This window comes from Ursus americanus, chromosome 32 (assembly GCF_024610735.1).
Source record: "Ursus americanus isolate L20-20 chromosome 32, mUrsAme1.1.p, whole genome shotgun sequence".
NCBI classification, from domain to species: Eukaryota; Metazoa; Chordata; class Mammalia; order Carnivora; family Ursidae; genus Ursus; species Ursus americanus.
In genome coordinates, this window is record NC_142158.1 from 30,687,699 (window position 1) to 30,704,794 (window position 17,096).

The window sequence follows — 17,096 nt, forward strand, 5'->3', positions numbered from 1 at the left end:
AAAGCCGGGCAGGATTTGGCTTGGCTTCCCCTTACCTGGGCCAGGGGGAGCATTCTCACCTCAGGAAGCGAACCCAGGGGTTCAAAAGGTGTCCCCCAGTCTCGCCCTCTCTGCCTTCCTCTGTGATGGTAGGAAAGGTGACTTCTGGCTTCCCCTCCATCACAGCAGTCCCCCCGAGCGGGGCCTGACTGGCTCCAGGTGGGTCACCTGCTTCCCCTTGGCTTACTTGGTTTCATGCAAGAGGATGGGGTACTCGGATTGGCCAGTTCGAGTCCTGGGCCCGCCTCGGGGCGGGGCTCTCTGTAATATAGCTCTACCCCCACGAGATAAAGGAGGCGTTCTGCTACTTGCGATCAGTCCGCTAGGGGAGCCGTTGTCCGGGTCGGGAATGGTAATAATCCTAGTGGTATTATGCTACTACATAGGTACGGTAGCTTAGTAGCAGTCCTTGTAACATTTATTCAGAGTTTGCTGGGTTCCGGGCACTGTTCCAAGTGCTTTATCTATTATTAGCTCGTTTGATACAATCATTTTATGGGATCGGTGCTACTTTCACGCACGTTTTCCACAGAGGCAACTTCACAGAGGCGCAGTCGGTTGTGTGCCGCAGACCCGGGGTCCCGCACCCGCAGGCAGAGGAGGGGCTGGCGCCCACAGGAACACACTCTCCTCCACCCTCCGTGCAGCAGAACCAGGTCTCCTGCTCCAGGCCGGGGCCTGTCCCGAGGCGCACGTGTCCCCCCGCGCGCCTGTGAGCCGCGGAGAGCAGAGCACCTCCCTCCACGCGGATTGCTTATCGGAGAACCGAAAGCAGCCGGAAGGAGCCGAAAACAGACTGGGTGAGTGCCCGGCAGTGGTTCTCCACCAGCATTCTTACCGGACCTTACAAAACCGCCGTGGTCAAGCCACACCCCAGACCAATTAACCAGTATCTCTGGGGTGGGGCTCAGCCTTCAGTATTCTTTTCTTTTCTTGTAAAGATCTTATGTATTTATTTGGCAGAGAGAGAAAGCACGCGGGGCGGGGAGGGGGCAGAAGGCGAAGCAGGCTTCCCGCGGAGCAGGGAGCCTTACACGGGACTGATCCCAGAACCCTGGAATCAGAACCTGAACTGTAGGCAGATGCTTCACAGGCTGCTCTTTAAGGCTTCGCTGGTGAATTCAATGTCCAGCCAAGGTGGAGAACCGCTAGTTTAGAGGCCTTCTGGCTTAGTGGAAATAGCTGTGGGTGAAGATCTACCTGGGTTTGAGAGATTTAGCCCCATCATTGCAAGCTGTGTGACTTTGTGCCAGCCACTTAACTTCTCTGAGCTTCAATTTCCACATGTGTGGAAGAAGATCTGTGGGAAAGACAGCACAGGGATTTTCAGGGCTGAATGAGATGTCTGTAAGGCCTGTATCACAGAGCGGATACTCAGCTCCAGCCTTACTATTAAGGAGGCGGCCGAACAGACCAGGCCCTGGCCTCTTGCAGGATCAGACCTACGCAGGACATCCACAAAGGTAGAGGGACGCCAACAACTCACCTTCACTAGGATGAGGCTATGGAATAGACTTTAGAGAGTTTGGGAATCCTCGGACCCCAGGTTCTCACACCTTGAGCTTCTGCCCTCACTGAGGGTCGTGAAGCTTCTGAATGGGGTGAGCTTGAGAAGGGGTGGGCCGGCCGAAGTTGGGCCAGAGCGGAGGGGGGGGGGGGGGCGGGCAGAAAAGAGGAAGTGGTTGTGCGCGTGCACTGACTTAGCCCTACCACTAGGTGGCGATAGGAACCCATCCACTGGGGGAGGACATCAGCCAGGAGAGGAAGACGGAATTAGCGCAAAGATATTAAAGGACTTTTTTGTTTTGTTGTGTTGTGTTTTTTTCTTTTTTGTGGGTGGGCTTTTTTCTTTTGTTGTTGTTGTTGTTGTTGTTGTTGTGTTGTTGTTGTTGTTTGAGTACTAGGTATGCTAAAGTCTCATTTTCTTTCATTTGTGTTTACTTCGTGCAACAGTCCTGTGGCAGGCACCATTATCCTCCTTTGGCGGGTGAAGACATAAAGGCGGCCCTGCTAACTGGCAATTTAGAATTAAATCCAGTCAGTGTGACTCTGCATACTGGTCTCTTAACCACTGAGGTCATAGAAGGTCAGAGCTGCGAGGGCCTTTGGACATTCTCGGGTCTTGTGATTCCTAAACCTGTTTGATGATAAAAATCACCTGAGGCTTTTTTAGAAAAATTTCACATTCCCGGGGCCCAGGCCAGGCAATGAGTTAGAATGTCCCAGGAAAAGGGGCCTGGGAATGTGTGTGGTTAACGGGAGTCCCTGTTTGGAGACCTGGATCTGTTCTCAGACAGGGAAAGTGACCTGTTCAAGGTCACATGGCCAGTCTCCTCCAGGCCCCTAATACCCTGAAATCCAGAAGCCAGATCATCCCCTAAAAAAGATGAGACCGTATACCCTGTGATCCAGCAATTCCACTTCTCGGTATATCCCCAAAAGAATTGAAAGCGGGGGCTTTTTTTTAAAGATTTTATTTATTTATTTGAGAGAGAGCGAGAGCGAGCGAGAGCGCACAAGCAGGCAGAGGGAGAGGGAGAAGCAGGTCCCCCCCAGCATTACTCACAATAGCTAGAAGGTGGGAGCCCCCCCACTGTCCATCAACAGACGAGTGAATAAGCAAATGTGATCTACATATACAATTAAATATTATTCCGTCTTACAAAGGAAGGGAATTCTGTCACAGGCTACGACACGGATGAGCTTTGAGGACGTTCTGCTAAGTACGGTAAGCCCGTCGCACAAAGACAATTACTGTATGATTCCACTTATATGAAGCACACAGAGGAGTCCGATTCACAGAGGCAGAAAGTAGAATGACAGTTTCAAGGAGCTGGGGAAGAGGGGGTTGGGGAGTTCGTGCTTAACCGGTACAGTTTGGGAAGATGAAGAGTTCTGGAGATGGCTGGTGGTAATGGCTACACAGCAACGTGTACTTACTATCACTGAGCCGCACATTAAAAACTGGTTAGGATAGTTGATTTTTATGTGTATTTTACCACGGTAAAAAAATACTGGGGGGGGAAAAGATGACCACAGTCTGTGTCCAGCCTGTGCCCAGCCCTGGAGGGTGATAGCGAGGAGGAACCAGAAGGAACCAGAATCTTTTTTTTTTCTAAGTTTATTTAAGCGATCTCTACAACCAACGTGGGGCTCGAACTCACAACCCTGAGACCAAGAGTCACATGCTTTTCCAACCGAGCCAGCCAGGCACCCCAGTTTCCTTTATGTTCTGAATGATTTTGTGAATGAATATTATATGGACATTGAGGAATACTGTCAAATCACCTCTCTCCTCAAAAAAGATTGTACTGGAGTGCCTGGGTGGCTCAGTAAGTTAAGTGTGGGACTCTCGATTTTGGCTCAGGTCGTGATCTCAGGGTCATGAGATTGAGCCCGGAGTGGGGCTCCATGCTGGGCATGGAGTCTGCTTAAGATTCTCTCCCTCCCTCTCCCTCTACCCCTCCCCTGGCTCTCTCTATTAAACAAAAAAAAAAAAAAAAAAAAAAAAAAGAAGGAATGTACTAAAAATGTATGAATATATTTTTCCCCAAAAACTTCACCAACTTTGAGTTTTATAATTTTCCTTTTTTTTCTTTTTCTTAAATATAGGCTCCATGCCCAGTGTGGAGCCCAATGTGGGGCTTGAACTCGTGACTCTGAGATCAAGACCTAAGCTGAGATCAAGAGTCGGAGGCTTAACCAACTGAACCCCCCAGGTGCCTCTCTTGCTCTCTCTCTCTTTTTTTCTATTTAATAGATTAGAAATGGTATTTCATAATTGATAAATTTGAATTAAAACTTATTAGATATTAAGTGGAAGGTCCAAAATTTACTAGTGTCATTGATGGCCTCAGAATGATTTTCCCCAAAATGCTAATTGCCAATTTGTTATACTAAATAAACCAAATCTGTGTTTATTGTTAAAGTGAATCGATAAAATGACTGCGTCTGTGATGGAGAGAGGGGAGTGGCTTCTGCTTTGATTTTCCTGCTTTTTCAGGAATTTGGGCTCGGGCTCGCAGATGGAGGCTCTCAAGGCAGAGGGATGGAGCTGGGGACCACGTACCTAAAAACTCCTGTCCGTTTTGCTGCACCACCAGCTCCCAGTGGCCACTATGTAACATCTTGGTCTCTCTCCTGGTGGTAGGACGATGGTGAGGCGGAGGCTGAGCCCGGATGTTCCCTCGCCCCGGCCCACCAGTGTCCTGTAATTACCAGTCCAATTTCTCCTCCATCTCTCTTCCCTTCTTAAAGAAGATCGGTTCTTCCATGTGGGAAAAGTGGCTAAAAAAATCTGTGTATGGAAGAGGAGCCTTAATTTATTATTAATATTGTTATTGTTATTATTATTTGGTGGGAGTGGAGATTGACATGAGCAGCACAGAATAGCTTCAGGGCATGAGGAAGGAGGGAAGAGGAAAGGGGACTTCAGTTAGTGTGGCTGTGAACTACGCATCTGAATCCCTTTGAAGTCCTTTGAGAAGCGTGACTGAGGAATGAAATTGCTTGTTCATATAGGCTATTGGGTTGTGTATCTTGGGTCAGATACTGTTCTGAGACTGAACCACAGGGGACCGTGTTTTATTAGGGTTCCATCCTTATTAATGAAGACAGGGGTACACATTCTCGAGCCTCCGACATCCTGACCTTCCTTCCACCCACTGCCTGGGCCACACCCTGGACCCTGTCATCACCCGAAACTGCTCCACCTCCGAAATGACCATTCAGACATCCCACTCTCTGATGACAGTCTACCCCACCTGCTACCGTTTGCTCACTTCCTTCCACCACACCTCTCCTTTGACCCCATTGGGACTTGAGCCCATCAATCCCAATTCTGCCTAACCATCTTTTCCCTTTCCTCTTGGTAATGGCACCTACTTTTTCCTTAGAGGAAAAAAAATTTTTTTCTCCCAATGTGGGTAATATGATTCGGCAGAGACTGTCTCTCCCCTCCTCAGCTCCAGGAGCAGGCGTATCTGGGCAATCATATTTCAGACCCCGGGACAACAGCAGGTGGATATGTGATGCTGGCCAGTCCAGGGAGAGCCAATCCCAGGACTGTTGCTGAAATTCCAGAACACGGGACATTTTCTTTCTGCACAGGTGGCTCAGCGGGCAGGACGTAGCCTAGACTGGCTGGGGGTCTTCCTGGGGATGAGAGCCTGCAAGATAGTAAGAAAAACTGAGCTAAGAGAGGAAATTTCTAATAATCTTGTTGGAGTGTCTGGAACTAGCCATTCCTGAAACTACCTTGGGTTTTTCAGATAATGAATCAATATCTAAGAATGGTAAGTCAGGGTTGGATCCTACAGCAGAAACAGACCTGACTGTTACAGTGTCACTCCAGCTAGGCCCTAGATCGGGGATCCTAAATGTACTTGCTCATCAGAATCCTGTGCAGAGATTTTCTCCCCTTAAAACCTTTGTGTGAAGGGGGCGCCTGGGGGGCTCAGTCAGTTGAGCGTCTGCCTTCAGCTCAGATCATGATCCCAGAGTCCTAGGACCGAGTCCCGCGTCAGGCTCCCTGCTCAGCAGAGAGTCTGCTTCTCCCTCTGCCCCTCACCCCGCTTGTGCTCTCTCTCATGTAAATAAAGAAAATCTTTAAAACAAAACAAAAACCTTTACGTGAAGGATAACAAAGATACAGAAAAATGCGTAAACATAAATGTACAAGTTAATGCATTATTATAAAGCCAACTCCCATGTAACCTCACCTATATCAAGAAATAGAACATTGTTAGACTCTAAAAGCCTCAGCTCTTTCTTCCCGTTCACAGGGAGCCGCCATCCTGACTTCTATGGGAGTCCCTTCCTAGCTTCCTCCTTTTCAGCCTGAGTATGCTTCCTGTTGAAGGGGGTCATCAAGAGGACATGACCGTTGGTTGACCCTTGAGCTAGACTCAGGTAATCGGAGGCTCGTCATCCCCCCCTCACCCTGTCCTTGGAATGTATGTTCTACCCGCCATTCCCATAGTGGGAGCCATTTTCAAGGACATAGTCTTGAGAGAATAAGGTGGTGTTGAGACTGTCTGGGTTATATACGCAACTGAACTTTGAACATTTGGCAGGTGGGTGTGGAGGTCTACTCCTTATGGCCACCACAGACAAGCCTTGTGGCCAGGAGTGGCCACGTTCGTCTCTCCTTGCCCTCCTTAGACAGGGGCCAGTTTTCAAACTAACACTTCCCTAAACACTGTGGTGTAGTTTTGCCTGTTTTAGAGTGTTGTATAAATGGAATTGTTTATTAATCTTAATGAAGCCAGATTTGTCAGACTTTTCGTTTAAGCTTGGTGCTGTTGTGTCATGAAAAGAAATCTGTCACCCACCTTGAGGTTTTCATCCTAATTATTTTCTTTCACCCTCTATCATCTTTTATAATCCTTATTGTTCTGCCCTCCATATTTAGGACAACAACCCACCTGGGATTTATTTGTTTATGGTGTGAGGTAAGGGTCAAGTTCTGTTTTTACCTCATAGGAACACTCAGTCCATTTACTGAAAAGGCTCGTGCGCATCCTTCCCTGTACTTTTCAATGCCACATGAATCACAACCGAAGTGTCCATATTGATGTCAGTTTCTAGTCTCTTCCTAGTCCGTCTGTCCTTGTACAAATACCACCCTTTCCTCGTCACTGTACTTTTATAAAAAGTCTTGATTTTCAGTAGAGCAATATTTCCATATTGTTCTTTAAGAAGCTATTCTTAGCCCTTTCATTTCCACATGTATTTTAGAATCAACCTGTCATGCTCTACAAAAAAACAAAAGCAAAAAACTAAAAAACAAAGCCTGTGGGGATTTTTATTTGATTGCATTCAATCTGTAAGTCAATACATTGTTCAACATCGAGTCTTCCAATCTTTGTTTTCTTTTTAAGATGCACATGTCAGAGGGCACCTGGGTGCCTCAGTGGGTTAAGTGTCTGCCTGTGGCTCAGGTCATGATCCCAGAGTCCCAGATTGAGCCCTGCGTCTGGCTCCCTGCTCAACAGGGAGTCTGGTTCTCCCTCTCTCTCTGCCTGCTTGTGCATGCTCTCTCTCTCTCACTCGCTCACTCTCTCTCTCTCTCAAATAAATAAATAAATAAATAATCTTAAAAAAAAGATGTACATGTTAGGAAGAGAAGATATAGGATGGGGGGGCACTGAAAGTAATTTCTCTTTTTTGGGGGGGGGTCCAGATTTATTGAGATGTAACTGACCTATAACACCGATTGTGTAAGTTTAAGGAGCACAGGTGTTGATTTGATGCATTTATATATTGCAAGATGATTACCACCATAAATTAGCTGACACCTGTATCCTGCCGCATAATTACCATTTCTTTTTTGTGGTGAGAACATTTAAGACCTACTCTTTAAGTAACTTATTTTTTTAAAGATCTTATTTTTTTTAAGATTTTATTTATTTTTGTAAGAGATTATATATGTAAAATACAGAATTATTAGCTATGATTACCATATCTAATGCCGTACATTAGATCCCTAGAATTTGATAATTTTATAACTGGAAGTCTATAACCTGGAAGTTTGTCTTCCAGTCCTTGATCATGGAAATATTTATATGTGTGTGTACATGTGTACTCATGTATGTACTCACACATAAATTTATTTAGAGAATTTAAAATCGTTTTCTCTATAATGCCTTTTTGCTCATGTATTTTAGATTTATCTCTAAATAATTTCTCTCTATATATATTTTTAAAGATTTTATGTATTTGAGAACGAGAGCACAAGCAGGGGGAAGGCGCAAAGGAAGAGGGAGAAGCAGGCTCCCCACTGAGCAGGGAGCCCGATACGGGACTCGATTCCAGGACCTCGGGATCATGACCTGAGCCCAAGACAGACGTTTAACCAACTGAGCCACCCAGGTGCCCCAATAATTGCTGTATTTTAAAATGCCATTCAAGGGGCTTAAAGTTCAGATGCTTTGGCTCAACTTTTAGAGAGTCTAATTAGTTCTGGGGGGGGCCCCAATGTTAATTTTGAAAAAGCTGCCCAGGTGATTCTGATGGGCGACCAGACCTGGGAACATGGATGTGTCTGGGACTCCACTCATTGTCTCTTCTCAGTCCTGTTCAGCCCCCTTCCCCTCCAGCTGGCTTGGTCCCAGAGGCCTTTGGCTGCATGCAAGTCTCTCTCTGGGAGTAACCCCCCGAGCCCAGCAGGTCCTACCATCTCCCTTTACTCCCATGCAGAAAGTCCCACGCACCTTCTGAAGGGGTTGTCTACACCTGTGATTTCAACTTTTTAGGCATACATAATCCTTTAAATAAATTTGAAAAACCATGTAGCCCCTCACATATATTTTTAAAGATTTATTTATTTATTTGAGGGGGGAGGGGCAGAGAGAAACTTAAGCAGACTCTGCACTGAGCATGGAGCCCCACACAGGGCTCGATCCCACGACCCTAAGATCACAACCTGAGCCAAAACCAGAGTCAGTTGCTTCACCAACTGTGCCACCCAGACGCCCCCTCACACATTTTTGACATCTGATTCAGTCCATCCTTGCCCATCCCTGTGCCCTTCTGGTCTACCAGGCTGGCTCTTCCTTTCACCCTGTCACCCTCCTCCACCCCTGCAAGGTGGCTTCTGCCTGCCACTAAAGCTGCTCTGCTTGAGGTCACTCAGTCGTGGGGACAGTTTCCGTCTTGTCTCCCTGCCTTCCCTGCAGCATTTGGCACGCTCTCTCCCTGGGTGCCCACACCACACTTTCCTGGGTCCCCCCACCTCTCTAACAAGCTACTTACTGACCATGTTGAGTGATTGAAGGGAGCCAGCAGGGAGAGAGGATGGAGGGCATCTGGAACAGAGGGTGCCAGAGCGGTGTCCTTAGCTCCAGCCTCTTCGTTTCCCACAGAGCCTCTCCCATCCCAGGACCTGCCAGTCACACCCACATACGCAGCTTCTTCCCCCCACGATGAAGAAAATAGCATTGATCACTCTAAAAAATGTAAGCGCACTGAATAGACAAAGACATTTAAAATCACCTGAAATCCCCGTACCCTGAGAAAATTCACTATCATAATGCTGGTGCCCGTCTGCCTCCGGATGCATTTACACGCACCCACAAGTGTTCGTTTACAGAAACTTGGCAAAAATGGTTATTATCCTAGATGCCCTTTAAAAAAAAGAGTTTTCTCCATATTCATTCATTTTACCTTTCCTTCCCCAGAAAACCAATGTTTACGTGCTGGTGTATGTCCTTCCAGACTTTCCACTTGTTGATCGAATCACACATAAAAAGACTGGGACATATATAGGATTATTTTTGTTACTATTTTTATATAAAAATGTAATCATGTTATATATGCTTCTTTTCTTCTTGCTTATTTGACGTAACCCCTCACTATTCAATTAGAATAGCGTCAACTTACCTCTTTTAATAGCTGTGTAATATTCCACAGCATGAATGCACCATTCATTTATTCGTTGCCCCATTAAAAAGCATTCCACCATACAAAAAAATAAACTCAAACTGGATTAAAGACCCACGTGTGAGACCTAAAGCCATAAAAGTCCTAGAAGAGAGCACAGGCAGTAATCTCTCTGACGTTGGTCCTGAGGCAAGGGGATCAAAAACAAAAATAAGCAGTGGAACTTCATCAAAATAAAGGGTTCTGCACAGGAAAGGAAACAATCAACAATCAAAAACTAAAAGACAAACTACTGAATAGGAGAAAATATCTGCAAACAACATATCTGATAAAAGGTTAGTATCCAAAATATATAAGGAACTTACACAACTTAACACCAACAAAACCCCCAAATTATCTAATTAAAAAATGCACAGAAGACACAAACAGACATTGCTTCAAAGAAGACACCCAAGAGGTGCCTGGGTGGCTTAGTTGGTCGAGTGTCTGCCTTTGGGTCAGGTCATGATCCCTGGGTCCTGGGATCGAGCCCCACGTCAGCCTCCCTGCTGAGGGAGCTTCTCTCTCTCCCTCTGCAGCTCTCCCTGCTTGTGTTCTCTCTCTTTTGCTCTTTCTTTCTCAAATAAATAAGATCTTAAAAAAAGAAGACATCCAGACGGCCTAGAGACCCATGAAAAGATGTGCATCCTCACTAATCATCAGGGAAATGCAAATCGAAACCTCGATGAGATACCACCTCACACCTGTCAGAATGGCTACAATAAAAAACACAAGAAACAGCAAAGGTTGGCGAGGATGCAGAGAAAGGGGGACCCTCTTACGCTCTTGGTGGGAATGCAAACTGGTGCAGCCGCTCTGGAGAACAGTACGGAGGTTCCTCAAAAAATTAAAAATAGAGCTACCCTATAACCCAGCAATTGTGTTACTAGGTATTTATCTAAAGAATATGAAAACACTTATTTGAAAGGATACATGCACCCCTATGTTTATAGCAGCATTGTTTACAACAGCCAAGATATGGAAACAGCCCAGGTGACCATTGATAGATGGATGGATAAAGAAGATGTGGTATATACACAATGGAATATTACTCAGCCATAAAAAGAATGAAACCTTGCCATTTGTGACAACATGGATGGAACTAGAGGCTATGATGCTAAGTGAAATAAGTCAGAGAAATACCATGTAATTTCACTCATGTGGAATTTAAAAATAAAGGAAATGAACAAAGGGGAAAAAAAGAAACCAAGAAACAGACTCTTTTTTTTTTTAAAGATTTTATTTATTTATTTGACAGAAAGAGAGACAGCCAGCGAGAGAGGGAACACAAGCAGGGGGAGTGGGAGAGGAAGAAGCAGGCTCCCAGCAGAGGAGCATGATGTGGGGTTCGATCCCGTAACACCGGGATCACGCCCTGAGCTGAAGGCAGACGCTTAACCACTGCGCCACCCAGGCGCCCCCAAGAAACAGACTCTTAACTACAGAGAACAAACTGATGGTTTGAGGAGGTGGCTGGGGGATGGGAGAAACAGGTGAAGGGAATTAAGAATGTACTTACCATCGTGAGCACTGAGTAACAGACAGAATGGTTGAATCACTGTATTATTCACCTAAAACTAATATTACACTGTATGTTAACTATAATGGAATTAAAATTAAAAACTGAATAAAAAATAAAAGGATTCCATCAGTTTACCAGGTTTGTCTTGTTTTGTTTTCACCACGGTGACTAATACTGCAATAAATATTCTTGCATGTATTCCTCCTTATGTGCCCGGCTTTTATTCTTAAGGGGTTTTACTCTAATTCAGGTGTGAATTGCTGGATTACAGGGTGTGCATATTTCAACTTTAATAGATATTTCCAGATTGTTTTCCAAAAAGGGTGTAATGAAGCATGTTTTTACCAGCAATGAATGAGAACAGAGCCAGCTCCCCCATTTCACCACAAACACTAGGTATCACTTGTATTTTTATTTTTGGTTATCTGTGGGTATTAAGCAATAGTACATTCTTACTTCAATTCACATTTCCCTGACAACTAGTAAGACTAAAAATCTTTTTATATGCTTATTAGACACTTGGATTTGCTCTTTTGTGAACTATTTCTATCCTTTTTTTCCAGTGGATTGCCTTTTTTTTTTAGATCTTGTTTATTTGTTTATTTATTTATTTATTTATTTATTTATTTATTTATTTGAGACAGAGAGAGAGAGCAGAGCGAGTGAAAGAGAACACGAGGGAGGGGGAGGGGCAGAGGCAGAGGGAGAAGCAGGCTCCCCCCTGAGCAGGGAGCCCGATGCAGGACTCGATCGCAGGACTCTGGGATCATGACCTGAGCCAAAGGCAGACGCCTAACTGACTGAGCCACCCAGGCGCCCCTGGATTGTCTTTTACTGAACAGTTTGTAGGAGCTCTTTGTATAATACAGATATTAACTTGTCTTTCACATGGATTTCAAGTGATTTCCTATTCTATTAACACCTTTTGACTTTGGGGAAGGTGTCTTTTGCCATAAGCAATTTACAGTTTTTATGTGATTAAATGTGTGTACATTTTCTTTCATGGCTTTTGGCTGTCTGGTCTGGTTTAAACGGTCTTTCGGATATGTATTTTATATTTTTGCATATAGTTTACATGTATGGTGTTAAACCATCTGAAATTTATTTATTTATTTTTTAAAGATTTTATTTATTTATTTGACAGAGATAGAGACAGCCAGTGAGAGAGGGAACACAAGCAGGGGGAGTGGGAGAGGAAGAAGCAGGCTCCCAGCGGAGGAGCCTGATGTGGGGCTCGATCCCGGAACGCCGGGATCATGCCCTGAGCCGAAGGCAGGCGCTTAACCGCTGTGCCACCCAGGCGCCCCTGAAATTTATTTTTTATTTGGTTACAGTGAGAGGTAGGGTTTCTGGCTTATTTTCTTCCTGGTGGGAGACCCACCGGGTCGGCATTACTTAGTATGTAAAGTGCCATTCTTCTCTCACTGACTGGAAATTTCCCCAGTGTTATACATGAAATCACATCTGTATTGGGATCTGTTCTTGTGCTCTCTCCTGTTTCACTGAATTTTTCATCACTTTCTTGACCACTCTTAGAAAGGCGTTGGCTGGGCTCAGAGTTCTGGACAAGCTGATGCAGGACTGTTTCTGCACTGAGTGTTCATGTCCCTTCTCTGCCCCCTGCTTTGCTTCCTGACAGCCTAGACGGCCACTCAAGCCCACCACTGCTCGGCCGCAGACACCAGCACTAATCTCCTTACACACTTATCCCTGTTTGCGTCCTGGTCAGCCTCCTCCCTGCATCTAATCCCCATCTGGCCCTGCTTCCCCCTCGCTCATGCTGTCTCCCACCCCCTAACTACTGACACCCTCTCCCGAGCTCCCTCGAACTCAGGCATGGGAAGGGCCTGAGGGTTTGTCTTCTGTGAAGTTTCTTTCACCTGCTAGCTCTTCTGGAAAACTGGCTCTCCCTGAGGACCCTGCTTCCCCTACCACGGGCTCAAATGGTGGCCGTTCTCTCTCCTTCCTTCCCCCCCTCCCCCAGACCCAGGGCCCGGAGGTAGAGTCGGTGACCTCCTTGCTCCACTTCCAGAACAGGACCCTTTCCTTTCCCCCTAAACTCTTGGCTTTAGGTCTCATGCTGTTTGATGATACTATTGTCCCAGACGTCCTACGGAGCCCTGGTCACTCCTCATTCCTCAGAGTTCGCTCCTGACCCGCTGCCCTTCTCTCTGACACGACTCCAGCCATAACGCCAATGTGTTCAGTGTCCACATAGACGGTCCTTCCGGTCCCCTGGCTTCTCAGTCTCCTGACTTCTTTCTACCTGCACCTGGCCTCGGCCCTCTCCCCCGTGTCACACACGCGGCTTTGCTGTCACCACCCATAGGCCTCGCACCCTGGCTCTTTGCTGGCTGTGCCGGAGATGCACGCTGCGGGCAGGCTCTCTCCACCTACTTCCTCACCCCCGCCGGTTTCACCTCCCTTGCTTCGGGCTCCCCCTTCGCCCAGTTTGTAGCTTGCCGTTTCATCAGAGATGGCCGTTCTGTCACAGTCCTGGATTCGTCCATATGAGATCACTTACCAGAGACTCTGGGGGGCATGTGTGTCCCAGTCATCTATTGCTGTATGACTTAGTGGCCGAAAACAAAGAGCATTTTATTTGCTCATGATTCTGCGGGTCAGCAATTTGGCTCTGCTCAGTGCGGCGATTCTTTCGCTGGTCACCCCTGGGGTCATTTCATGCGGTGGCAGTCCTCTGGTGGCTTGGCCGGGGCTGGAGGAATGCCCCAAGACAGCGGGCCTGTTGGTACTGGCCACCAGCTGGGACGGGCTCTGCGCGTGGCCTCCTGTCCCCCAAGAGGTCCCCTGGCAGTGCAGGGCAGCAGGAGAGGGGTAGTGGAAGCGGCAAGCCTCGGGGGACCCGGCCTCAGAACACCCACAGAATCGCGTTTCCCATCTCTTGTTGGTCACAGCACATCACTGGGCCAATCCGGATTTGGGGGAGTAGAGAAACAGATCCCACCTCTTGATGGGAGATGCAGTGAAGTCACAGTGCAAAGGGAAGCACGTGCAGAGAGGGGGGGAAGCGTGGTCATTTTATTCTGCAGTCAACCACACTGCGTCAGCTTGGGCAGCTGGGAGAGGAGTTAGCAGCTTGCTTGGCTGATTGACTAAACCTCGCACTCCTGGATAGCCTCCGCTCAGTGAGGTGGAGCTGGAATCATGTAGAAGGAATCTGAAAGCATAGGAAAGGGGGAAAAGGGAGTGGATTTGTCACACGTGACCTGCACATCCCTTCCTCACTGCATCTCCTGAGACAGCCCAGAGAACACACCCACCAAGAGGGTGCCAGAAATACGGTAGCAGGGGGAGGACCAGAATCCTCGACGAGCCCTGTGTTGGCAGTTTTCTGTCGGCCAGGAGCAGTGGGGGTGAGATCCACCCCTCAGATGGGCTCTCACATTTCAGTAGGAAAGCCGGAGTCCTGGACAAGGAGAGGCCAAATGGCAGCTTTCGGTCACCAGAGACATACTGGGCACCAGAGAATGGCAATCGGGAGGTTTTGACCTGCGTGGGTTCTGAGGGTGGCTGATGGACTGCAGTGTCCCTAGGAATAAAAGAGATGGGCAGCCTATTAAAATATTTCTTGATCTCAATCTTTAGAGCAGAAACATGACAGGTCATGGGGCGCCTGGGTGGCACAGTGGTTAAGCGTCTGCCTTCAGCTCAGGGCGTGATCCCGGCGTTATGGGATCGAGCCCCACATCAGGATCCTCCGCTATGAGCCTGCTTCTTCCTCTCCCACTCCCCCCGCTTGTGTTCCCTCTCTCACTGGCTGTCTCTATTTCTGTCAAATAAATAAATAAAATCTTAAAGGAAAAAAAAAAGAAAAGAAACATGACAGGTCAGATAGCCAGAAACGTGACTTAGTTTCCACAATGGTAGTCACAGTCTGGAGCTCAGGCAGGTCATTGACTCAGAGCCCCTGGATTGAATTGAGCCGCGGGTCCCCTTGAGACAGGATCTTGCAAAACCCCATAGGCATGAAGTAGAAATCTGTGGAGCTTTCCTCAAAGGGCTCTGCAGCCATTTAGTAAGGTAACTGTGTCTGGGGGACAGGGACATTCTCAGACTCTTTGGAGATGACTAGATACTGGCCTGGAATCGTCATTAATTCCTGGGAACCAAAAAAGCCAGAAGGGGCTTATGGTGGTCAGATGATAAATGGAATTTTGACTCATGTCTAAATCGCAGTGAGCCAAGCAAGACCATTGACCCTTCCTGTGGTTTTTCCCTGGGTTTTTGAATGAATGCTTGGCCAGTGACAGAATCCTCACACTGGCTGTCAGAACCGTGGACTAAAGGCTCTTATGGTATGAAGGACCACAAGGAAGGATCCCAGAACTTTGGCTCCCTGTGCAGATAGTAACGTAAAAGCAGTGTTGCACACTTGGGGAAGCTGCAGGGATGATGCTACTTATGTTTTCTTTTCTTCTTCTTTCTTTTTTTTGAGGGGGGAGGGGCAGAGGGAGAGAGAGAATCTCAAGCAGGCTCCCACTGAGTGTGGAGCCCAACACGGGAATCAGTCCCACAACCCATGACATCACAACCTGAGCCAAAATCGCCAGTCGTGGGCACTCAACTGACTGAGCCACCCAGGCGGCCCCATGACTGGTGTTTTTATAAGAGGAAAATGTCATGTGAAAACAGACACACAGGGAGGACACTATGTTCTGGCAGAGGCAGAGATCACAGGGATGTGTCTATAAGCCAAGGAACACCAAGGATTGCTGGGAACCACTGGAAGCCGGCAGAAAGGCTTGGGATGGATCCTCCCCTTGACTGTTTGAGAGAGTATGGCCCTGCGACACCTTGGTTTCAGACTTCCACCCTCTAGAACTGTAAGAAAATACGTTTCTGTCGTTTTAAGCCATTCGTGTTTGCGGTCATCTGTTACAGCAGCCCTAGGGGACAAATACAGGAGGCAGCATATATCACACGTGAGTGTGTGATTCTGACCCATTCACTGAGCTTTGAGTGGGGTCCATGGAGGGGCAGTGCAAATGGCTCCACCAGACCCAAGAGGTCGAACGACAGTCGAAGTATCTATGGCAGATCGGAACCACTGGGCAGCCCTAAGGGAGAGTCACAGCACACACGTACAAGCTTTGGGAGCAGTTCCATGCCTTCGTCTGCAGAGAACGCCTTTCCTTTTGACTTAGCCCCAAGCTTACGATTAGACGTTGGTAAAGACCACGGGACATCAAGTGGCCGTGTGATCTGAGGTGCCCATTAGATACTGGGTATTATCTGACTCTCCAAGTTATAAGGCAGACAACATCTTGAAATATTGGGGTTCATCTTACAGGATGCTTTGAAGACGCAGCTGGAATAGACAGATCTAGAAATCAAAGGGTGGAAGTGTAAGTAGCTCCTATCATAATTACATCTAATAATCTATTCATACATTTTTTGCTTCCTGTTCCTGCAACTCTAGGCTCTGCCAGTTTAAAGGTCATGATTCCTGGGAGAGGAATGCTTCCACCGTGGCCACAAGGTTGAGTTCATTGATGTGGAAGCTGACACTGCCTGGTCATTTGGGGCTCCCTCATGGCACTGAATCAACAGGCAAAGGAAGTAGTTACTCTACTAGCTGGAATGATCGAGTCTGATAACCAAGGAAAAATAGGGTCACTATTATACAATGAGGTCAGAAGTATGTCTAGAATCTGGGCTGTTCGGGGCACCTGGGTGGCGCAGTTGTTAAGCATCTGCCTTCAGCTCAGGGCGTGATCCCGGCGTCCTGGGATCGAGCCCCACATCAGGCTCCTCTGCTATGAGCCTGCTTCTTCCTCTCCCACTTCCCCTGCTTGTGTTCCCTCTCTCGCTGGCTGTCTCTCTCTCTGTCAGATAAATAAATAAAATCTTAAAAAAAAAAAAGAATCTGGGCTGTTCTCTGGGGTGTCTCTTAGTATTTTTACATGCCCAAGTAAAAGTTAATGGAAAACAACACCATAACAACACAAGGTAGGACCCCTGAGAATTCATATCCTTTGGGAATTGAATAAAGTCTTACTCCATCAAATAAAGAATTCAGTCAACTGAGGTGCTAGCTCGAGGCAAAGGGAACATGGAATGGAGAAGGGACGAAAGAAGTGATTGACATCGCTTG

General features: G+C 47.0%; 1 long non-coding RNA gene across 2 annotated transcripts; it reads left to right on the plus strand.

Moving 5' to 3' along the window:
• The first annotated feature begins 352 nt into the window (after window positions 1-352).
• LOC148107348 (uncharacterized) lies at window positions 353-16,826 on the plus strand. Of its 2 annotated transcripts, XR_015722638.1 has the most exons (4): window positions 353-839; window positions 3,652-3,758; window positions 5,823-5,949; window positions 16,422-16,826. It is a non-coding gene; the product is annotated as an uncharacterized LOC148107348 (long non-coding RNA). The 2 variants fall into 2 exon arrangements; XR_015722637.1 differs by lacking the exon at window positions 16,422-16,826 and having other exon boundaries at window positions 5,823-7,156.
• Window positions 16,827-17,096: the final 270 nt, after the last annotated feature.